The sequence below is a fragment of the Antechinus flavipes genome, chromosome 4, assembly GCF_016432865.1.
Source record: "Antechinus flavipes isolate AdamAnt ecotype Samford, QLD, Australia chromosome 4, AdamAnt_v2, whole genome shotgun sequence".
Classification (NCBI taxonomy): Eukaryota; Metazoa; Chordata; class Mammalia; order Dasyuromorphia; family Dasyuridae; genus Antechinus; species Antechinus flavipes.
Genome location: NC_067401.1, coordinates 298,617,015 through 298,642,035, shown reverse-complemented (window position 1 = coordinate 298,642,035; position 25,021 = coordinate 298,617,015). Strand labels below are relative to the sequence as shown.

Here is a 25,021-nt window from a genome sequence, read left to right as displayed (position 1 = left end):
TCTTAGAATACTATTATTCTGACAATCTTGTCTGTCAATGATTCTAAAACCTTCTGGCTTTAGGATAGTCCTAGATCTGCTGGTCAGTGATTCTGGAGGACCACTCCTCAGTTCTACCTCTAGGCTATAGAATTAGCATATAAATGACATGAAGAACTAGATAAATTTGTCTCCTTCCTCCAAGTTCTTTGCTAAATTCTTTTCAAACTTTGCCTGCTTCATTTGGCATTACAGTTACAATAAACTTTGCCCCTTGACTTGGATATGGGTTCAAGTCTGGAAATTCTTTGAGACACCTCACCACACTTGTCTGTGACCCCAACCTTCTAGGATCCCTTCCCAACTTCAACATTTTCAGCTGTAACAATACATTTGCTAAGGTAGGTAAGGAGTTCGGATCTTTATGTTAATAGTTTATCTTTACTCTGATAAGAAGGGTTAACAAGGTGGAAGAGCCCTTCTTTCCCAAGAAGGATATGTCAAAAGTGTAATGGGAATAGATTAAGATATAGTTTCTTATTTTGATGTCACTCCAGAAAGTTAAAGGAAGAAAGAGCTTAACTATCAACTGATTTTTTTTAAATTAAAAATCAAGGGTTTTGCTTGAAAGGTGCATTTCTTTTTAATTACAAGCCTACTTCCTGTGTCACCAGTAAATATACTCTACTAACTTACTGGTTACTCTCTCTAGATTGCACTAGTTTTTTATCTTTGGTCTTATTTTCTCAATTTTTTCTTCCCTCCAATCCAAGGAAAGTCAGATTATCCCATACACTTAATGTTCAATAAACATTCATTCATGCTAAGTGTAAACTTGATACAGATAACCTGGGAAAAGATGGCTGCAAGTGCTTCATGAAACTTCCTAATTAAAAAAAGCATTGAATGAGAGCAATTAAGAAATAACTCCTTTGTGGCCCAAAGAAGTAGATGGAGGAGGTACAGAAGTTTTAGGATGGTAAGTGAAGGATATCTGCTTGTGTGAGTCACTGCAACCAAAGCAGCTGTTACATATGGCTCCTATCCAATAGCTTTTCTTCTCTGCCTCCTCTCCCTCCTCCAATCTTTTCAGCATCATGAGTCATCCAGTGGCATTATGATACCATGAAAGATCATCCAAGTAGTTGAATAAGATGGAGTAAAATGTGTTCATTTCTGCAAATAAAATGATTATCCATTTAAGATGGTCAAAAACAACTACTGGACTTATATGCTACTTCACAGCTTTTGGGATCTTTTTCTCAGTTTTTCTTTGAATTCTTATCTCACCACAGCCTAGTAAATTTTTTGACATTTTCTCAATTAATTTATTTTCATATAGAAAAACAATAATGTGCCATTTTTCACTACTATAATGAATGGAATATGCCACATAAGTCAGATTATGTGTTTAAAGAATCATCATCTGAAATATATTTCAAAGATTTTTAATGAAAATGTCTAAAATGTATCGCATACTTTCCTATTTTAAAAAATTTTATCCATTATACTAGATACAATTTTTTAAAAAACAGAATAGAAAAAAAAAAAACAAAAGGAAAACAAAAGAAAACAGAACATTGTCACATGTTCAGCAAAACATCAGAGGATTCAAAATATATAACAATAAATTTCCATTTCAAGAGAGCATATATAATAACAGAAGAAATTATATTCATGAATGTCTATCTTCTTTGATTCCTTATAGGTTGTTCTTTTGTTCTCTGCTTCATATTTTTTATTCTTTTTTCCCTTTCATCTTCCCATCCTTCCAACTTCCTTTTCCTGTTCTTTCTTTCTTTCTTTCTTTCTGAAGAAATTAGGGCTAAGTGACTTGCCCAGGATCACACAACCAGGAAGTGTCTGAGGTCACATTTGAATTGGAGTCCTCCTGACTTCAGAGCTAGTGCTTTATCCACTACACCAACTAGCTGCTCCCCTATTTTCTTAACCAGATGATATTGGACATAATTGACACTTTTCTTCATGACACAGGGTTAGCTCTGATTATACTGAACCAAATAACTGTGATAATCTCTAAAGCTATTGATTTCTCTCCTCAGTGACAGTTTTGGGGACTAAGTTAGAAATAAGTCTGGTGGCTTGGTAGAGACTCTGATGTTCTCTTTTTTTATTTTTAATAACTTTTTATTGATTAGAACCCATGCCAGGGTAATTTTTTACAGCATTATCCCTTGCACTCTCTTCTGTTCCGATTTTTCCCCTCCCTCCCTTCATCCCCTCCCCCAGATGGCAAGCAGTCCTTTACATGTTAAATAGGTTACAGTATATGCTAGATACAATATATGTGTGCAGAACTGAACAGTTCTCTTGTTGCACAGGAAGAATTGGATTCAGAAGGTATAAATAACTTGGGAAGAGACTCTGATATTCTCAAGGATTTTAGGATCAGGATCCTAGGTTGTCCCATTAGAGTCACAGTAGTAGTCGTGATTTGACTTGCATGTTATATACTACCTTCTATCTCACCCTCAGGGTGCCTTGCTATTTCAACTAGTCCAGTTTAATAGAAGAGAGATTAAGAAATATGAAACCTGAGAAAAGGTCTTTGTACTTAGAAATAAAAAGGTTATTAGTGATTTTGATGAATGTAGCAGTGGTGAAGTCTGAAGTCAAGATGTAAGAAGTTGAAAAATAACTGGCAGGTAAAAAAGGGTGGACAGATTCCACAGTTTCCCCCTCCAAGGAGTTTGGCTATGAAAGCAAAAAGAGATATAGGATCATAGCCTGAGGCAATAGTGAGGTCAAGTGAAAGTTCTCTAAAATAGAGAGGATTTGGACACATTTATAAGCTTCAGAGAAGGTGCCAATCAGAAAGGAGAGATGGAGAATTAAGGAAAGAAAGATGATTGAAAGAATCAAGCTCCAGAAAGAAACATAAAAGAATAGTCAATCAGTTAAAGAATATATATTAAACGCCTACTATATGCCAGGTCAAGGGCAGAAGTTGCAAGGGTTGAACTTGCAAAAATAGGATCTCTTTTTTTCCTCTTCAAGATGGCAGTACATTTCAAGACACTATTCTTTTGCTTTAATGGGGGGAAAAACAGAAGAGATTAAGGGAGCAGCACAAATTGAATTTTGACCAGCACATTGTCCTCAAATCATCAGGAATGCAATTCAAAAATGATTGGGAGAAAATAACTGGGAAAAACTGGTCATCTTTCTGATTAAAAAAAAAAAAACTGCCGATATATTTCACTGAATTTAAAGGTGGATAATTCAAAACTAGAATTCTTTAAAAAAAAATCTGAAAATGGGATTAGGATTAGATTTGAGTTTGGATTAAGATTCAAAAATGGGAAATATGGTTGAGATTGTAGATATATCATGAAGAGAAGAGAAAGTTAAGATTTATGGCTTCAATTCTTACATCAAAGTATAAGAGGAAGTCCTCTGCTGAGAGGGAGAGGATATTGTGATTTGAAAAGAAAAGAGAAAGTTTGTAGCACATAATGTAGGAAGGATAAAGGATAAAAGGATTGCTGTGTAGCTGAGAAGACCTAGGTGAGATTAGATAACATAAATCCAAAGTAGATAGAGCCAATGTTTATACAACTTCCTCAAACTTCAAAGGAGAAGGAAGAGAAGGCAGATGATAGAATTAATCCTTGGTGGAGTTTTGCAAAGGAATGAGCTATGATAGGACAAAGGGGCAAGGGATTTGAGAGTTGAGAACAGTGCACAGTTGGACTGATTAACTTTAAAGTCAAGATTTCAAAGAGAGGAAAAAGGCAAGAACAGGAAAGTTGGCCTGGAAAAACAAGGAGTGGTGTTAACTGAAATTTCAGCCAAGAAACCGGAAAGCTAATACTGTATGTGCCTTGTTTTCTTGTTAAAATTCTGGTCTTCCCAATTAGCTTTCTTGAGCTTTATGCAGATGTTTTTCCTATTAACCTTCATATGACAGAAGGGGAATAACTGTACATAGTTTGTTTGTTTTTTTTTTTTTTTCCCTGTGAATAAAACACTTAGGTTATTTAAAAAGTATTTGAGTTAAATGACATCAATAAAAGAGTTTGCCTTGTTAGTCTTGGGTCATCTTATTCAGCTTGCCTGGGTACAGTTCAAGGCAAGTGAAATATTAGTAATACAAGCTATTACAGTTCTGTGAGGCTTTTGGCTGCTGAAAATTTAATTCAATAATATTTAGTGCCTACCATGTATAAGGGGACTGTATTAAGTGCTAGGGATATATTGATTTTTAAAATAACATAATCCATACCCCTAAAAGAGCTTACATCTTACAAGAGGGATCTCTCTACTGACTCTGTATTTTACTTCTAGGATGAAATAGAAACTTCTGTTTGTCAATGAAAGTTTTTACAACCTCACGCCTTCCTAAGTTTCTAATCCTATGGAATCATTTCTCATTCACCTTATACCTATCTTGTGTGTACATAGTTGTTTGCTTGTTCCTTCCCATATAATATAAGCTCCTTGGGTGCAAGGACCTTTTTTTATTTCCCCTTAGCTTTTTCTTTACACTGAATCTAACACATTAATACATCCTTGTGAGTGGTATTAATAACATGTATACAGGTCAGTCTTATACAGGCAGGGTATTTTAGGACAAAGTGCTCCAGGAAAATATGAGGCAGACTCAAGAAGGGTAATGGTCTCAATTCAAAAAGGAAAAAAAAATATGAAGAAGATTTGGCTAAATGAATAATGACTTCTGTTTTGCATGTTTTGAGTTTGATTCTTTTACATGACATCCAATGGGAAATGAGAGACTAGAATTTTATATAGAGAACTAAAAGTCATTTGTTTAATATTTGTTTTGATAATTGAGAACTGATGAGACCATCAGGTTAAAGAATATAAAGAAAGAAATGTGCAGGACAGAACCTTGGGGTACACCTACATTTTGGAGGTTGATTTCATATCATAAGAAGGAAAAGAAAGGGAGGCAAAATTATCTGAGAGGAGAAAGTGGTCAAAAGTTTCAAATAGTACAGATAAGTCCAGAAGAAGTATTGAAAAAAGGCCATTCGAACTGGCAATTTGGAGATCTTTAGTGATACCATAACACTGAATTCTGTGACTTCAGAATAGTTCCTTTTGAACTGATAGTTATGTACTGCCTTTGAATTTTTCTTAAACCTCAAGCTTTTGTTGAGATTTTAGGTACATGCCTATATATGATTCTGACACTTTATTATTAAACTATGAATATCAAACTAAAGGAAAACTTTATTGATTCAGACTCTGCTCTTGTGATTTTTGTGGCAATTTAGACAAAGGCTTGTCTGAAGTTTACTTATAATTAGAGTTCTTTCTCAAACATTTGCAAGTTTAACTTTCGCAACTTTAAGCATTCTCACGATTGCATTAGAAACCACATTTTCACTTTTTCATTGACAATTGAACACAACTAGGATTATATATAGTAGAGAAAAAAAAATGAAAGCAATGTGGCAAAGTTTGTGGAACAACTGATATCCTTCCAGGCTTTTCAATGGTCATGTTAATTCTACATTGAATAGTAAAAGAGATCCTCCTGCATTTGTTCCATACTTTCCTTGTTTGTCTTTAAAATTTGTGTGGCAATCATGCTCCCAAAGCACGGTGCAAGTCCAAGCCAAAGCATGCAAAATCAGTGATGCAGCTTAATGAAAAAAAGAGAGCAGATAAACTTTGTACAGGAATGTCTACAGCAACTGTCATTAGTATTAATAAATCTAGTATTTCTCATACAATACATCATCCTCACACTACCATCTGACACAGTGGAAGTAAGATTCAGGTTAAAAGATGTTTAGTTTAAGAATTTTATTTGTTGTACTAGAAATGCTGGCTTTATCTATAAGAAAAGAACAAAAGTTAAAGGAATTAGAATAGACAATGAAGAAATAAAACAATCATTCTTTGCAGATGATATACTTAGAGGATCCTAGAAAATCACCCAAAAATCTACTCGAAATAAGTCACAGCTTTAGCAAAGTTGCATAATATAAAATAAACCCACACAAATCATCAGCATTTCTATATATTACTGACAAAGCTATCAGCAAGAAATAGAAGAAGAAATTCCATTTTAAATTACTGTAGACAAAATAAAATACTTGGGGATTTACCTGCCAAGACAAATCCAAAAACTATATGAACACAATTAGAAAACACTTTTCACACAAATAAAGTCAGATCTAAACAAGTGGAAAAAAATATCAATTGCTCATGGATAGGCTAAGATAATATAATAAATAAGACAATTCTACCTAAATTGATCTACTTTTTCAGAATTATACCAAACTGCCAAAAAGTTTTTTTAATAGAGCTAGAAAATACAATAACAAAATTCATCTTGAAGAACAAAAGGTCAAGAATATCAAGGGAACTAATTTTTAAAAAATTACAAAGGATGGTGGCTTTGGAGAAGAGAGGAATTTATGACCAAAGAAGAACTAGAGAACATTATGAAAGGCCAAATGGACAACTTTGATCACATTAAATTGCAAAGGTTTTGCACAAACAAAACTAACAGAATCAAGTTTAAAAAGGAAGTACAAATCTGGGGAAAAATCTTTACAAACAGTATTTCTGATAAAAGTCTCATTTCTAAAATATATAAAGAATTCTGTCAAATTTATAAGAATACAAATCATTCCCCAATTGATAAATGGTCAAAGGATATTAACAGGCAATTTTCAGATAATGAAATTAAAGCCATCTATAGTTATATGAAAAAATGTTCGAAATCACTATTGATTAGATTAATGCAAATTTAAAAACTCTAAGGTGCCACTACACACCTTATGTGTCCTAGTTTTCTACATCCCCTCCAACATTTATCATTATCCCTTTGCCAATCTGAGAGGTGTGTAGTGGTACCTCAGAGTTGTTTTAATTTGCATTAATCTAATCAATAGTGATTTCGAACATTTTTCTCTATGTTCACTACTTTTTAAATTTTTTTTTATCTCTCCCACAAGATAGTTTTTGACATTCACCCTTTCACAAAACTTTGTGTTTCATTTTTTTTCTCCTTCCCTCCCCACTTCTGCCCTCCTCTAAACAGCAAACACGTTAAATACTGCAATTCTTCAAAATATATTTCCACATTTATCATGCTGCACAAGAAAAATCAGATCAAATGGGGGGAAAAATGAGAGAAAAAGCAACAAGCAAGCAAACAACAAAATAGGTGAAAATACAATGTGTGATCCACATTCAATACCCACAGTCCACTCTCTGGATATGGATTTCACTTTTCATCACAAGTCTATGGGAATTAGCCTGAATCACCTCATTGTTGAAAAGAACAAAGTCCATCCCAGCTGATCATCACATAATCTTGTAGCTGTATACAAAGTTCTCCCAGTTCTACTCATTTCACTTAGTATAAGTTCATGTAAGTCTCTCTAGGCCTCTCTGAAATTATCCTGTTGGTCATTTCTCATAGAACAATAATATTCCATTACATTCATATACCGTAACTTATTCATCTATCCTCCAACCGATGAACATCCATTCGGTTTCCAGTTCTTTGCCACTAAAAAACGGGCTGCTACAAACATTTTTGCACATGTGATCCTTCTCCCTTTTTTATGATCTCTTTGGGATACAGACCCAGTAGTGACGCTGCTGCATCAAAGGGTATGCACAATTTGAGAGCCCTTGGGCATAGTTCCAAATTGCTCTCCAGATTATTTCACAACTTTACCAACAATGTGATTAGTGTCCCAGTTTTCCCACATCCTCACCAACATTCGTCACTATCTTTTCCTGTCATTTTAGCCAATCTGAGAGGTGTGTAGTGGTACCTCAGAGTTGTCTTAATTTGTATTTCTCTGATCAATAATGGAGTAAAAAACTAGACTTGGAAGCAGAAGGCATAGTATGATTCACAACTCTGAAACTATATTGTCACTCTTTATCTCAGTTTTCTCTCTTGTAAAAGAGATAGAAATACTTGTTACTACCTCAAGGGATTATGAGAAAAGACATTCATAATCAGTAAAAAACTATATAAAGATGAGATAGGTTTGAACCTAACCTCAGAAATCTGTTTGAACACAATGCCACTTAAATATCACTTGAGATTTAGAGTCACTTAACATTTCAGAATCTCAGTTATCTCATCTGAAAAATGGGAAAAACAGTGTGTACTTTGAGATATTGTTATGACTAAAACTATAAAGTGCTACATAAGGTTCTTTATTAAATTCAATCTAATTCAATAGTGTTTATTTAGTGTATGAGTGAGATATTATACTTTAGGTACTGGGGATACCAAGAAAGAAATGAAAGTATCCCTTCCCTCAATAAACGTATATTCTCCTTATTAATTCTTTATTTTGATGTGTAGTATTCTCTAATATCAGCCTCATTGGGGAATAAAAAATTAATCCAGCTCATCTTAATTTTTAAAAATTAGGTGATGAATCAGAAGGCTTTTTATAATCTTGAAATGCATCATTTAATCAAATGGTAACAATATTGTCAACATCTAATAAGTGGCAGAAGAATCAGTTAATAGAAGTTCATTGAAGTTTACATTGTCCATTCTCTGTCCCTAACTCCAGTCTCCAACCTGCAACCAACATACAAATTAACCTGAATTAAATATTTCAGTGGATAATTTGGCTTACTTTTAAAACCATAATATGTCTTAAGATAATAAACCAGAAATCAGAAAAAAGAAAGAAAAAGAAAAAAAATTGGTGACATGAGAAAATTAAATGATGAGCAAAGGAAAATTTTAATTTATTATCTGGAAAGGGATTTGCCTCCTGGCTTGGAGATTTGCTAAGCAGGACAGGTGGCTAGAGTGATGATACTGCATAGAACATTTTGTCCTTTCAATAATGTCATCAAAATTTTGCTCCTCTGCTATTTTCTCCTGCTTGGGGAGAAATAAAAGACCCTTTTGATAATATCTGAAATAGATATGTTCTTTTAAAAGAGACGTAGGTCAGTGATTAACTAGATTTCCTTTACAGATCTTTTCTGGGCGTTTTACAAATAGGGTGAAAATTTTAATGATCTTAAAACAGCACAGTATTCTTAAATCAGTACTAGTCATCTCCAGGACTTTAAGATTTATGCAAGACATTAGATTCATGATTTCATTTGCTCTTCAATTAGTCTAGTTAATAACAATAATAAACATTTATATAGTACTTTAAGGTTTTCAAAAGATTTTACAAATATTATCTTATATTATATTCATAATAACCATGGGAGATATGTGCTATTATAATTCCTATTTTACAGATGAGAAAATTGAGGCAGACAGAAACTAAGTGATTTGCTCAAACTGTATAGTTAATGAGTAATTGAGGCTAGCTTTGAATTCAGGTCTTAGGGACTCTAGGTTCAGCATTCTATCCATTGTACCACCAGCTATTTTCCAATAAATAGCTAATGCAAGTATTTCATCAAAGGATGGTTTCTTATCCTAACCCTAACTGTAAGGACCTATCACATACTGTGCTAAGTGCTGAGGGAAGATAAAACCCTGAGTAAAAAACAGTCCCTGTTCTTACATGGCTCACTAATTACTAGAAGCAGGAAGATGACACATAAACAAAAAAACTATAATCCATAATTAGTGGTTTAAGAGATATATAAAAGATTTGTTTCATGCTTGCTGTAGATGAGGAAACAGCTCCAGAGAGGTAGAATTACTTGCCCAAAGTCATCTAGTCAGTAAGCAGAGAAATTAGAACTCAAACGCAGTTGTTTTTTTTTTTTTTAACTTTGGTTCTAGTGATTGCATAACCTTTTTTTTTTTTTTTGCCAGCAGGAGTTTGGAACTGATTATACTTAGTGTCACTTAGTTTTCTGGCTGGCTTTGAAATCATGTGTGCTTTAATTGCCATTTAGAAAAGCTTCTGAAACAGCTCATTGTCTTTCCTTTCCCTGGCCACAAAACCTCACCATCTCTGAATGTTTCCATTGTTATCCATGGGGCCATTCTGCTTCCCTAAGGCTCAACCATTTTAAAACTTTTCTTTCTCCCTCTTCCCCACCTCATATCACAGAATCAGTCAGAGATTTTCCTTTCAGTCAATCAATATCACTATGTCCTCCCCATTCCCACAGTTTCAGTCCATGTCTATCCCCCATTATTCACTGGGACTGCGGAAGGAACATTAGATTTGGAGTTAGAGAACCTGGAAAATAATAAGGGCACCTACTCTGAAAGGTTATTATAAAAAAAATGAAATCATATTTTTTAAAGTGCTTAGTACAGTGCCTGGCCCATAGGTATTATAGAATGTGGATATTAAAATTATTCCACCTACAATAAAACAGACTGAAGCAGAGTTCTGAGTCAATGGAACTTTATTTACTTTTTTTATTGTAAAAGTGATTTCCCAATTTATTGCTTCCCTTCTGATCTTGTCTGCATTAGTTATGTTTGCACACAATTTTTTTTTTAAATTAAAGCTCTTTATTTATAAAATCTATGCATGGGTAATTTTTCCAACATGACCTTTGCAAAACTTTTTGTTCCAAATTTTTCCTTCCTTCCCCTCATGCCCTCCCTTAGCTGGCAGATAGTCCAATACATGTTAAATATGCTAAAATACATGTCAAATTCAATAGATGTATACATATTTATACAGTTATCTTGCTATACAAGAAAATTCAGATCAAGAAGGAAGAAAGAAAAACTGAGAAAGAAAACAAAATGCAAGCAAATAACAGAGGGAGAATGCTATATTGTGTTTCACATTCTATTCCCACAGTCCTTTCTCTGGATGTCTCTCTTCATCACTGGACAATTGGAGCTGGTCTGAATCATCTCATTATTGAAGAGAGCCACATCTATCAGAATTGATCATTGTATAATTTTGTTGTTGCCGTGTATAATGATCTTCTGGTTCTGCTCATTTCACTTTGCATCAGTGCATGTAAGTCTCTCCAGGCCTTTCTGAAATCATCCTGTTGGCCATTTCTTACCAAACAATAATATTCCATAACATTCACATGCTACAATTTATTCAGCCATTCTCCAACTGATGGGCATCCACTCAAGTTTCCAGTTTCTGGCCACTACAAAGAGGGCTGTCAATGGAACTTTATTAAAGGTTTCAAGAACTGCTCTAATGAAGTGGATCTCATGATCTGAGATGCCTCCTCTTGCCTTTTTTTTTATAGGAATAGATGTCTAGTCATTTTGGAAAACCTATGTCAAATACAGAATAATTCCAGTGATTGATACACATGACAATGTGAAGGGTAAAGCAACGAATATATCTATACTGGCTTCTCCTTAATTTGAACAGGAGGAAATGGTATAAACTATCCCAGTCAATGACCAAATGGTTATAAGATGATCATCTTCTCCTAGTGAACAAGTGATTGAACCAGAGGTACAAAAATATTTTGGGATATTAACTTTGTAGTTGTGACATCTACCATACTGGATTTGGTCACCATGCCAAGGCAAAACAAGAGTAGAGAGCCTTTAATTAACTTCCCATAGTTGAGCAAGTGAACTTTAGAATCTACAGCTCATGGCCCTTGAGCCTTTTATACTGAATTTTGATATGACTCTATCAAATTGATTAATATTGATTAAGACAGAGTAGGAATACAAATGAATTACTTCTCTCAAGGAATACTTATTCTTTTTTCTCATTTCCTTCCCCTTTCTAATAAAGCAGACTTCTTCCTTTGTTTAAAAGCTTCAAAACTCACTTCTTTGATAAATCTTTATCAGAACAAATCCATTCATTCTTCATTCTGAAGTGTTCCTAATCATTCTGATTCTCTCCTCAGAGTTTGCAATGTACACACTAAACAATTCTTTACATTTGGTTATATACATACATGAAAACATACACACAATTTCAGGTGAATTCTATTAGAAGTCATTATTGTTTCAAAGCAGAAAAAAATTGGGGGAAAATTATTTAGCAAATATATTTAATTTTCTTCTTGGATGAGGAGGGGAAAAGTTTATGAAAATAAATACATCAAATATACATTAGCTAATAATGATATTCTATAAAGATACCAAACTGCATTCCAGAAAATCTTGGCAGAAACAAATATCATATGGCATAGGAGAGATTAAACTATTGCCAAATTAACTTTCCTGTCACTTAATTGGTTGAATGCACTATGAAGACAGGTTATTTCTTCTTAAGCACATGCAGCAAAAGTATAGTTCCTAGAAAACTTTTTTCCCTCTCATGAGTTACTCATAAAATTTCTATTAAGCCTGATATAGTTTTGTGCTGGGCTCTTTAGAATCCTTGAAACTGCTTTTCTTTGTTTCCTAATGTGGGGGGAGAGAGAGAGAGAGAAAGGGGGGGAAAGGGGAGAGAGGGAGAGAAGAAGAGAGAGGAAAGAGGGAGAGAGGGACAAAGAGGGAGGAAGGGAGAGAGGAAGAGAGAGAGAGAAGGAGAAAGAGAAACAGAGGGGTAGGGTGGAAGGAAGGAAAGGAGGGAGGGAGAGAGGGAGAGAAATAGACACACAGAGAAAGAGAGAATCAGAAAAGGAAGGAAGGAGAGAAAGTACACATGCATCTTTCCTCATGGAGCCAAAACATTAATACTTAATTTCATGAGAAATGCTAAAAGCAACCCTCCCTCTCATCCCCTACTCTATATAAAAAAAGGGAGTTTGCCTAAAGGGTATTAAAAGTCCCTTCATATATACACACTTATATGTATACATGCATATGTATATGTAATGTACAGTTAATGATATACTGTTTGAATGCTCATTATTTGCATTTTTATATAACAGATGTGCATACTCAAGTGTAAGATTAGGATGTGGAGCAGAGTTCTTCATTTCACCCAATTTAGAATAATTAACAAGATTTCATCTCTTTTATCAAGGGAGAATACTTCTTGTAAATCAGTTATTCAAGGAGAGGTATGAACTGAGTGTAAAAAAAGTATGGAAATCTTTATTGAATTCATCGATCATCCAAAAATCAATAATCAAGGACATTAGACAATCTGAAAGAAGGTGTGAGAAGTTCTTGAAAGTCACTAGATTTGGATATTCAATGAAGCTTCTCAGGAAGTATGTTAGTATTGCCTGAAGAAAATGGGTCATATTCTGTGGGTCTTTTATAAATGTCAATCAAGACAGTTAAGAACCCAGACTTTTAGATATCTAGTTTTCATGGAGAACAGATACATTCTAGTAAAGCCTATGAGAGGGAATAGGTTGGGGAAGAAAGGGAGGAAGGAAAAGGAGTTTAGGACTCCTCCCTCCTTTCTTCAAGTAAAGAAGATGTTGTGAATTTCAAAAGATCCAGTTGAGTGTTTTAGAAGCATTTCTGGAACAGCCAATGGTACTGCCAGCATTGTTGTTTCTCCTTCCTCCGCATTCTCTAATGCTATCAATTATAGAATTACTGCACTTGTAGAGGGAGTTTTGTAATTAGAAGTCCATTAAATCAATGGAACCACAGATCTGTATCTATCTATAAAATGTATGAATGTATATAGACACATAAACATACATATACACACAGAGTTGGTTGTATGCTTCATTTCATTTCTCCCAATTAAATGCATTTAGAGATTGTCAAGTCTTAGAGGCTATATATATAAGCTTAAACATCACCATCTATTCACTAGGTGATAGCTACTAGAGTTTCTAAGCATAATGCTTGTACAAAAACTTTTCAATTTGATATAATCAAAATTTTCTATTTTGTAATCAATAATTGTTATGCCAAAGTTCCCTTTTTAATGTTGTGACCCAGTGTCTCCAATTGTCCTATTTAGTTATTCTGCCTTAGGTTATAACCTTTCCCTCTTAATGTTTGAGAAAAAGGTTTTATATCTTTAAGTTATAGACATTCCTTTTTAATGTTTGACAAGATAAAGGTTTATCCATTTTAGATGTCATTAGAGTATCAGTAACCTCCCCCACCATTAGGTTATCCCCATCTTGGTGCCTCCCCCACTATGTCATTGTTCTTGTTGTCCTATAAAAAGCTGTTGTCCCTACTCAGGGCTAGACCCACTTTGAGATGATAGTCTCGTCTAGCCCTGGGATCAACCATGGATCCATTGGTCCCAGTATTTCTCTCCATTTAATGACCTATTGAATTGGTCTCTAATCTCTTGTCTTGCTCAGTTTCTTCAGCATTACATAATGATCTCTAGTTCTTTGGTCATAAATTCCTTCCTTTTCTACAGGTCTGAGAGGTAAAGTATCCTATGCTCTTCCAATTTATTTGTAATCTCATTCTTTAGCATAATGCTTAAGAAGAAATAACCTGTCTTTATCGTGCATCCAATCAATTAAGTGACAGGAAAGTTACTCTGGTACATGCCATATGATCTTTATTTCTGCCAAGATTTTCTGAAGTGCAATTTTGATACCATTATTAGCCATTGTATATTTGGTGTATTTATTTTCATAAACTTTCTCCTCATCTGAGAAGAAAACGAAATATATTTGCTAAACAATTCCTTCCCCAGTTTTCTTCTGCTTTGAAACAATAATGGCGTCTAACAGAATTTATCTGATGTGTTAAAGCGCCAGTCAACAGAATATATTTTGACCTTGATTGGCCGATAAAGAGTTAACCTAATGTATTATTTGGCTGCTTGCCATTGGTTGGAATGGGGAATAGAGAGTCAGACATGTCCATCCTTCTGATTTCCTTTCACCTCTGAGATAAGGATTGTCAGTTCTAAGGTAGGTTAGAAATGTACTGTAGTTAACTACCACTAAGCACCCAGAAGTATTTGAGATTTCAATTCAGTTGTAACCCAGCAAGAAAATAGAGGAATAAATCAATTGTGAGCTACTTGTAGTTCCCTGTTCCTTCCTGCCTTAGGCCAATTTTATCTAAGCCTCAAACTGAAATTTTGAAAGGAAATACCAAACGTAGGTGTCCCTCCCTGCTTTGAAATGGTCATTGCTACAAGGCAGATTTCTCCAACTGGATCCAGGGGCCTGGACCGGTCCCAGGCCTACTCACATGCTAGAAAAGCAACTGAGTTTAGTATTTGATTTAGCTACTACTTCAGACACCATTCATTGCCTCTGGCTCTTCAGATCCACGACCTATCTTTCAATAACAGATCTTGGGAACTACCAGCTCCCTGCTTTGTCCTATCCCTGACTTCTGCATATCCTTATGCCCCAAGTCAATCTCTCCTACCACAGAAGCACTTCAATGACAACCCAAGAGTATCGGATACTTGCACTCGTCAGGGGTGGGGCAAGGGAAACGGCATAATAAATGACCTTCAATCATGTGGTAGACAACCTTCCTTTCCATTTATTTTTCTGTCCTCTCTTTGTCTTTCTCTCACAGATATTGGCACACAGACACTAGCATCTTTGTGTTCTGGGGTTTTATTGTAATTCCTTACTTGAAGCCTTTTTGCTCTAAAAAGCACTTCTCCCCAGAAGGATTGAGGCAAAGGAAAGGAAAAATTGTTTGGAGATCTAAAATCCAGTTATCCAATTACTAGAGCATAATCTTGGAGAAATATTTTTTTCCCTAAAAAATGTGAATGTAGGTGAAAACATGAAAGATTATTTAAAGTTGTTAAGGATGATGATGAATCAGTTAAATGCTTGCATAATGCTTTCCTTTTCCCATTAAGAAAATGCAGAAAAAAAGATGTGTTAATAAGGAGCTGGGGTAGAGGATAGGGTAGAGTTTTTGTAAGCAGACACTAGAAATTTACATTAAAAAGGATTTAGTTAGAATCTAACTTCTGAAGAAAGTGTGAGAAATCATTTTCAGCTTTAACTTTTCTTTTTTCTTGGGGTCCTGTGTTCTCAGGCCAATGTTTGTGATTCAAGACATTTATTTAGAGGGAGTCAGGGGAAGTTCAAGCAAAACCAATGTAGTTTCCCAGAATTAGGAAATTTAAAGGGACAGATACTTTATAGAACAGCAAGTGGGTACTTCATGTCAGGATAAAACTTCACGCTTTCAAAATTTAGGAGCATACAGTAATAGCTGAAATGTGCCTTAGAAGACAGCTGCTTCTGAATAGGACTGATTAGACAAAGTTTTCTAAGTTTATGAGACTAGTTCTAAATCACATGATCCTTATTCCCAGAGTAGGGAGATCAGGCCTTGGACCCTGGGAAGTCACATGATCTCTAAAAGGTCAGACCCTAAGTGACAGGAAGTGACGTGACCTGTGAGGAGCAGACAACATTGGTGACCACTGGGTCAAGGATGGTTACTTCCTTTTAGTCTACCCAATGAAAAGGCCCGGGTCTCTTGCTTTTTAAATTCTGACAAGGTGGAAGCTGGCCAGGTTCCAGGAGTGGTGGAAGGTACCTTCCAGGTGTAACTCTCCTTGCAGCCACTAAATAAATGCCTTCTCTTTGTACCTGAAGATGTCTCTGATTAGTTAATTGGGAAGGGGGTCTAGCACCCATCCCACTCACTGCCTTTCATAAATGAGAAAACATAGACCCCAGGAGGTTTTGACTTGTCTGAGGTCACACAAGTTGTAGTGGTAAGTAGAGGTGCCAGGACCCCTACCACTGAACTGGTCTGTGGAGGAAATACATAGGAAGGAGAATGACATGATCTTGATTAATGTATTGAGGCCTGTGTTTTTCTGTTTGTGTAGAACATTGATGATTGTCCAAGGTTTTGTGATGAAAGATACTTGACTGATCTTTTTTTTTTTTCCCTCTAAAACTGCCTTTCTTTTCCTTCTAACCCTTTCTTGCCAAATTTATCCCCTCCTTATAAATCTAGGCATAATTCTTTCCATTTTAGCTCTGAGGTAACACATAGATTTCATAAAATAACAAGTAAATATGTTGTGATATGGTAGAAAGAGGAATAGGTACAGTCAGAGGACCTAGGTTTAAATCATACATTTGTCATACACTACTCATGTGAACTTGAACAAATCATTTTATTCCCTTAGGCCTGTTTTCTTTATATCCAAAATGAGGGGATTGGGATATAATGTCTCAAAAGTGCCATATAGCTCTAAATCTGTGATGTTATGTATGACCATATGACCATAGAAAAGGAAATCCATCTTCTTGATTCCGCCTCCACAAGAGCTCTTGGGCTATTCACTCTCTATTCCCACTAAAATCATCCTAATTTATACAGTTTATTACCAATGACTACAGCATCTTAACAAATATTGGTACTCTCCCACCTATTCCTGTTCCTAGTCTTCAAATTACTGCCAGATATCTCCCTTAGGCATTAATCTGGTCATGTCATTCCTTTGCTCAAAACCCCACTACAGGAATGACATGACCAGTTCATAACAAGCTGTGCTTGGGTAATTTCAGTGGCAATAGAGAAGAGCCAATAGACCAAGAGCTCTTGTGGAGATGGAATCAACAGGATTTGGTGACTAACAGTAATACATTATATTTATAATTCATATATTACCATTATAATTCATAACTATGCCCTTTCTATACATTGTTTCTTGATCCACCCAACTTTTCTCTGATCCTAACTAGCTATATGACCAAGGGTAAATCAATTCAATTTTTGAACTTCAGTTTCTTTATCTACAAAATGGAGAGAATAGTAATGATAGTAAAATATAGGAATTAAAGTAGGTAAAATATAGTAAAAATAGCAAAATAATAGTAGAGAGATAATATATAATAATAGAGATATTGTGAAGATCAGGTGATGTGTCTAAACTTCATTACAAACCTTAAAGTGATTATATAAATGTCAGTTATTGTTAATAATGCTATTAATATGATTTTAAAATTAGGTACTATAACTATTATTAGTCAAGTTATTATTAGACATGAAAAAGTCTTAGTAAATTCTTTTTCAGAGTCTCTGGTGTCTATTTTCTATAACACTCATATTTAGCTGTTATCAAAACAAACATTGTTATCGAGCTTTTTACTTGTGGGTCTTTTCTCTCCAAGTAAATTATAAACTAGAAAAGAAAAGAAAAAGAAAGAAAAAGAAAAAGCCCTTTAGCAACAGAGGACCTGGATTTGAATCTTGGCTCTTACACTTTCTCCTAACAACTCACTAGCTGTGTAATCTTGGTATGGCAAAATTTTATCTCTGGATCTCAGTTTCCTCATTTGTTAACTGAGAGGGTTGGATTAAATTCTATAAGGTTCATTTCCAGTTTCAGATAGCCACTTGGCAGATGAGGAAACTTGAGTCTCTCAGAAATTAAGGGACAAGAGGAGGGTCACACAGTTGCAGATAGAGCTCCAGCGTGTTCCATTCCAGGCCAGCTGTTCTGCACCTTTTCTACACAATGATTGTTTCTTTAAGGGTTGTTGCCCCAGCTCCCAGCGCATAGGAGATCTTTACGCTTACACTGTTGTCTAGCAGCCGGCACAGAGCTAAGGCATCCCCGCTGAGAATAGGAAAGCGCCCAGTGATGGAGACCTGGCTTTCCCGCCCTGGGGACTGGCAGTCTCCTGGTTTCAGAAGCTCTGTGGGGGCCTCTCCACTGTGTGTGACACTCTAAGCTCTTAAAGGTGACAGCAGGGCTTAGACCGATAGAGGGGGAAATAAGACATCATTGCTAGCCTTCCTCTGCAGGGCTCAAGCACCAAGAGTGAGAAGCCATCGAGAGCCTCTATCACGGGCTCGAGTCCAGCAGGCTTCAGCTTCTTCGTGCGACCGAGTCCAGGTGTGCGTTGGCGCCGCAGTCCCTGCGGGGCTCGGCGGCCGGCCGGCCTAGCTCGGCCCCGCAGCGCAGCCCCGCTGCAGCCCGGCAGCCTGACGTGTGCTTGGAGGGCCGCCGTGCTCTGCTTACCGGCGAGCGGAGCACGCGTGCCGAGGTGGAGTGGGCGCTCTCCTGGCGTGACCTGCTCCGCGCTCCCCTCATCCGTCAGCACTCATTTCCTGTCTATCACGTGGAGCCGGCCCTCGCCCCGAGAAGCCCATTGAAAGTGAGTTTGTTTCTTTAACTCAGAAACAGTTCGCCTTTTTCTCCCTTCCACCGCAGCGTCGGGGGTAGAGGCGTGGTGGGGGGCGCTGGGTCCCCCTGCGGAACCGTGCTCACGCACGAGCACGCTCGGGTAGTGAGACGTTCTCTGCAACCTGGGCAAGATGCCCAGGGACCTGTCTGCCGGGGCGGGGGCGGGAGTTTGGGCTAAGGTATATCCTCCTGGAAGTGATAGCCGTAGGGGAGACGAAGCCCCCCAAAGGGGCTTTCGGAAGGTGGCTGGGATGCTAGTCATAAGTAACGGTTCTTTCAGTCCCGGGGTGAACCCCAGGTGCAGTCCAGGGGACAACTGGGGACCCTTTCGTAAGATTTCTAAAGAGAATAAAGGTTATTTGAACTTTGCTACGGGTGGGGGAATGGAGGAGGGGGTGGCGTTCTTTCGTATAGTTATTATTTCCTGTTTTTATAAGAGGAAATGAGGGAGGGGCAACGAGCAACCGAGTCGGCCGTGCACCAAGTCTGCAGCCAGTTGAGAGTACACGTACGGGTTGTAGGTGCTATGGGATGCATTTGTACATGCTGGAACTGTTTCTTAACATCCCTGCAGTAGTACCAAAAACGGAACTTGTTTGCTGGGTGGAAGAGCAAATGGAGCAGGCAGAGGTGGGGATAGTGGGTGAACGTATGTCCTCTGGGCGGACAACAATGAGTGAGAGAAATGTTATGGGAAAACGTGGGTTGCTAAGCAGTTGTTTTGCTGGTGATGTGGGAGGGCAGCCAGGCGACTGTAAGGCTCGGGGAATATTCTCATTTTTCCCTCCCAAAGCCCTCTGCTAGACTTCTGCTCTTCTCAAAGTTCCCCCTTAGTGAACGTGAGTTTGGAGGTAAAAGTCTTATTTTTCAGAGGAACTTATGCACACCCAATTTCTCCTTCCTGCCAGTTTTTGCAGGCATATTTATTTCCGTGTTGCAATAGAGCATCCGTGGCTCCGAGTATTTTTTTTTTTTTTTTGAACTAAGTAAAAAAATCTTGTCTTCCTAGGACCCCATTCTTCCTCCCCAGCTTTTTGTCCAATTTTCCCAAATTGATTGGCACTTCAATTAGCTATTTATATTCGTAAGTTAGTGGAGTCTGACCTTTTCCTTCAGCCAGAGAGCCAAAGTGAGATTAGCATTGTTTAGTGTAAGAGTTGAACTTGGTTTTTCTTTTGTGATAAATAACAGAAGAGGAAATGTGATCATAGGCTCTAGAACTGGAAGAAGATTTAGATAATCTCCTCCAAACGTCATATTTATGGCGTGAGAGAAAACCTGAGGTTAAGGGACTTGCCTAAATTCACTTAAGTAGTAAGTTTCAGGGACAAGTTTCAAACTCCTTTGAGTCGAACATAAATATAAGTGCTAATACCACAGAATGTTATCTTGTAGGTATGATAACCTAATGTGACAAAAAAATGTCTTTAACCTAGAGGGAATCTAACCTAGAGGGGATTATTTGAGTTTTTCTGAACACAGACTCTTCAAGTGATGTCTTTATGGAATTTGTTTTAAAAAGTCAACAAGCATTTATTAAGCACCTACTATGTGTCAGGCACAGTGCTGAACAGTAGGAATACAAAGAAAGACATCCTTCTCCCCCCAAAAACAAAAAAAAGCAAAACAAGCCTCCCCCAAAATTGTTCCTATTCCTAAGGATCTTCCACTATATGTAGAATGAGGTCCTGGGTATTCACGAAACCTTAGCAGAGAAAGCCTGAAGCATTGATAGGATATAATACTCTCTGAGGCAAATAAGGAGGAGCACTGATCATCTCAGTCTTAAATGGGCTTTTTGTTAAGTAGTTTTTTTTTGTTCTAGTAGACTTTTGATTACAGCTCCACCTCAGGTGAAGATACCTGGAAACCCGATCTTTATTGTATAAAAGCAAGTTATGATGTAGAACCATTTAACTCATTCTTAGCAGCATAATAACATCTTTACTCCTTGATTTGGGAGATTGTTAAGTCTACAAATTCTTTGGAGAGGACTTCTGACACTTTGGTAACTCCAATATACTTTTGGGTACCATCCCATCCTCCATCATTTGGTAGCCTACCCCACCAATTTGGTGGCTCAGTATAGAGAATGTCTTGACTGCACTCCAGAATCTCAACGTATGTTTATCCAAATCTACAAATGGGAAGTAGTAAGACTTTAGCTGAGTTTTGGAGGAACTAGGGAGAAGGGAGAGATTTGCAGGCATGGGGAATCCTCAGTGAAAGTGAAGGTTGGAGTAAGTGTATGAGGAAGAGCACGGGAAAAAGCTGCTGTCACTGTTATTTTTATTTTCAATTTTTATTTATTTATTTGTGTGTGTGTGTGTGTGTGTGTGTGTGACTGCATTGAAGTAGAAGATGTAAAAAAGGACGAAAAGTAGGAAAGAGCCAATTTATAAAGGGCTTTAAAACCCAAGAGGATTTTATATTTGACCTTGCGTATGTCACTAAACTGATCTAAAACCTTGGACTATGTGCTTAATTATTAAAAACATAAATGAACAACACATGAAGTACCCTTCACTGTAAAGCTCTGGTTCTTCAGCTAGACAATGAGGAGATTTGAATCAGAGGATATTCTATGATGTTTTAATCCTTTTGCTCAAAAACAGAACCTAGCAACGCAATGTTTTCATCTATTTTGAATCTCTTCCTTAAAAAGCCAACCCAAATCCCCTTTGCCTTTTTTTCCCCTTAAATTATGAAGCTCATATTCTGCTTATATTGTCTTTAGGAAAGGCTCTGCACCTGTGGGTTTTATTACCCTAGTGTTTTTTTTTTATAATGATAATTTATAATAGCTGACATTTACATAGTTTTATGGTCTACAAAACACATCACATACTTGATCTCATTTCATTGTCATAATAGCCCTATGAAGTAGGTACTGCAGGATTTTACTATTCCCATTTTACAGATAAGGAAACCATATTACTAGGTAGAATGTTTCCAGCTGTGAATCTCTCATGATTTCAGTGAATATTCCCCTAGGAGTTCAGAATATAGTTAAGCACAATAGAGTGAGAACCATAGTAACTGAAGTATGTTAAATTTGTTCTGGTGAGTTAGTTAATAGGATTTCAAGCTGGAAAGGATTTTACAGATAACGGAATACCTAGATTCTAGTGCAATCACCTCATTTTTGCAGATGAAGAAACTGGGGTCTCATTGATGAGGTCTAGATATGGGGTACCTAAATGAAATTAGGGTTTAATTGAGGTCTAGTGGCTTGTTTGTGATACAGGGAGTCAAATAGAGTTCCCCTGCAACCCCTTTGGATTCAGCGCAAGGATACGTAGTTAAATGAGGTCTAGAATCCCCAATAAAGGAATTTATTGGCCCAAAAAGCTAGATGGATAAAAGGTTTATTATAGGGTTTGGAAGTAAGGTTAAAGTATAGTTAAGGAAATAGGTGAAAGTAGAGATAAGAAGGGTACCGGACAGAGTTCAGTGGACAGAGATCCCTGGCATACCAGGCCTAAGGCTAGCATGTGTGGAACCTCTACAAAGAGAGGATTCCAGCTTAACTCTTTTATAATGAGAGATTTAGCTAGAGGGGCCTATGGGTGCAGTCCCAAGTTGGCTCAGATCTGGGTGGGGCTGGGACAGGCCAGGATCTTCTATTGGAATTCAAAGGGATCAGGATTTGTGAATCCTGGATTGATAAAGGGACCACACCCGCATCACCATGAGGTTAAATAGCTAGTCTAATGTCACACAAGCATTGGAGAGCAACACCAAAATTCAAACCCTATTCTTTTAATTCTCAACCCAGTTCTATATTTACAATTTCTTGAATGCAGTTGGATTCAGAAGGAAAACCTGAGTGTTCCTATAGCTAACACTTACCTTGAGGTATTGAAAAATAATTGACTAAGTAAAGGAATTTTAGTGTTCAATTCATTGTCTTTACATCGTGATCAATCACTTCCATCATAGAATACAGGTTTTCACTCCTTAGTCCAGAGACCAAAATAGAGTACATGACCTTTTCAGGTCTCTTTCAGTTAGGATTCTGTGATTAGAATTCCAGTTGTACTATACCTTCTAAATTGGAGAGTTCAAACTCCTGGAAGACTGGATCCAAAAGCTCAATTATTGCTAATAATAAGGTTAAATGATTGAATTTGCAAATTCAGTTAGGACCTCTATCAAAAAAACATTTGCTGGAGTCAATGAGATAATATTTCAAAATGTTTTGTTGTTTGTCCTTCATTCTGGATGATGATCATTACATCAGGGAAGTGATGTACATGTAAGTGACTTGGATTAAATGAAGGAGGGCCATACGAGATCACTCTTTCCTTCATAGCAGTCTGGGTCCAGTGGCAAGGTATAGATCAAGATGACTGGAGATGGCCCTGGATGAAGTACTGTTGAGGTTGAGAAGGGGAACCCCAAAAGTCCCAGGCAGTGCTGTGAGGTAACTCAAATGAGTCAAGGGGCAAAGTTTTATTGAAAGCAATGTGACACCATGATTGAGTGGACTGAATTCTAAGCAAATTCAGTAAAGAGACTGTACCTAGGTGATACACTTATATAGCTTTCAATCATAGATATGTTAATTCTATAGCTCAAGGGGCAGGGCTAGGAAATAATCTCCAGATTAATTAAGGGTGGTCTTCAGGTAGATTGGGTGTGCTCAGTCTCCTGAGGCAGATTCCCAAGTCAGAAGACCAAGGACTCTTTAGCATGGAAGCCGCAAGGTCAGAGGACCCCAAAATTATTTTACATCAGTATGAGAATTTGACCTTTTTTAAGCTAAGGGTTTCTACAGGTTGATTGAGGCAACTGATCATTCATTGCTTAAGGCTGGGTAAGAAATGAAACAGAGAATGGCCTCTTTTACTCAATCAAAAAAAAAAAAAAGAAAAGAAAAGAAAAGGCAATCTGGGAGGGGAAGGCACTCAGGGTTTCTGATCAAAACAAAAATTATTGCCCTTTACATTCATTCAGAGACAGAACAAGAGGCAGGAGGCCCAGGGCACTTGGTCTGGGGCCTTTTGTTGAGAGCCATAGTGATTTGGGTTCCTTAAGAAAGAAAGCTAGCCTGTGAACCCCAAGATATAGAAGAAGGAAAGGAGAAAGAAAAGGGAGAGAGAGGGAGACAAAGAAGAAGAAAAGCAAACTCGCTCCGTTGACAGGTCCTCAGCAGAGCAACTCCTACTCACAGAGGTTATTTGTCCTTCAACCACAATTTCAAAAAATATAAAGTGAAAGAGGAAATTAATATGATATGAAATTGGTGTTGGCGTGGGGATTATGTTGTTATTTTTTTTGACTTTGCTAAAAGGAAATGAAAGAAATCGGAGGCAATGCACAGATGGGCATTATGTATTTAAGAAGACCTTTTCCATCACTGCAATGACTAGTAATGCATGGAAGAAATTCAAATGGTTAAGATTGCTGATGTAAAAGGCAAAAACCACATTAAAATTTTCTGAAACTCCCAGCATACTCCAGTAGCTCAGAGGACAAGCTCCTTAAAAAGAACCTTTAGCAGTTTTCCAGTTCCAGTTCTGGTCATACATTCTAAAAATACTTTAAGGTAGTTACTCACAAAAATGACATTCAGAATACTCATTGACATAGAAAAGGAAAGCCCTAGCTGTCTTGTTCTATGAAGACAGCAAAACTGTGTCCATTGTTGTTTGTTCTTCGTTTTCAAAGAGGACCATGACTTCAGGGAGGCAATGCCGTGACATACAAGTGAATTGGATTTACAACAGATTCTCTTGAAATGAATTTTTGAAGGCATGGGATTCTTATTAGGGTTAAACAGATGTTACAAAGAAATTTTAACCCTAAATCAGATAGATGTTCAGGACAATGACTTTTATTCAACTTCAGATGCACACCTAATAAAAGAATGGAATTAATTTTAGTTTGGGTTTTCGTGTCTGATTTTTTTTTAGCCTGCTTTACCTGGGTGTGATAGTTCAGTTCAGTTCAATAAACATTTATTATTATCAAAGCAACATGAAAGCAACATACTGGGTATGATGCTCAAGTAACTTTCCTCAAAGAGTCTATAATCTAATAAGATTACATATTAAGAGTTAAAAGAGATGTTAGAGACCATCTAATCCATCTAACCCCCTTATTTTACAAATGAGGAAACTGGCCCAGAAAATTTTCCGACTGGATATAGTAGATGAGAAATG

The 25,021-nt window shown here is 36.8% G+C and overlaps 1 protein-coding gene and 1 pseudogene across 1 annotated transcript in view; one reads left to right on the top strand and one right to left on the bottom strand.

Annotated features, from left to right (window-relative positions):
• LOC127561526 (uncharacterized) overlaps nucleotides 1-18,761 on the bottom strand; it is a 94,021-nt pseudogene extending 75,260 nt beyond the window's left edge.
• The window catches only part of CEP85L (centrosomal protein 85 like), a 236,514-nt gene continuing 230,222 nt past the window's right edge, over nucleotides 18,730-25,021 (top strand). The window contains exon 1 of the mRNA XM_051997622.1: nucleotides 18,730-18,825. The gene's annotated coding sequence lies outside the window, so the exon portion shown is untranslated. The remainder of the gene's footprint in view (nucleotides 18,826-25,021) is intronic.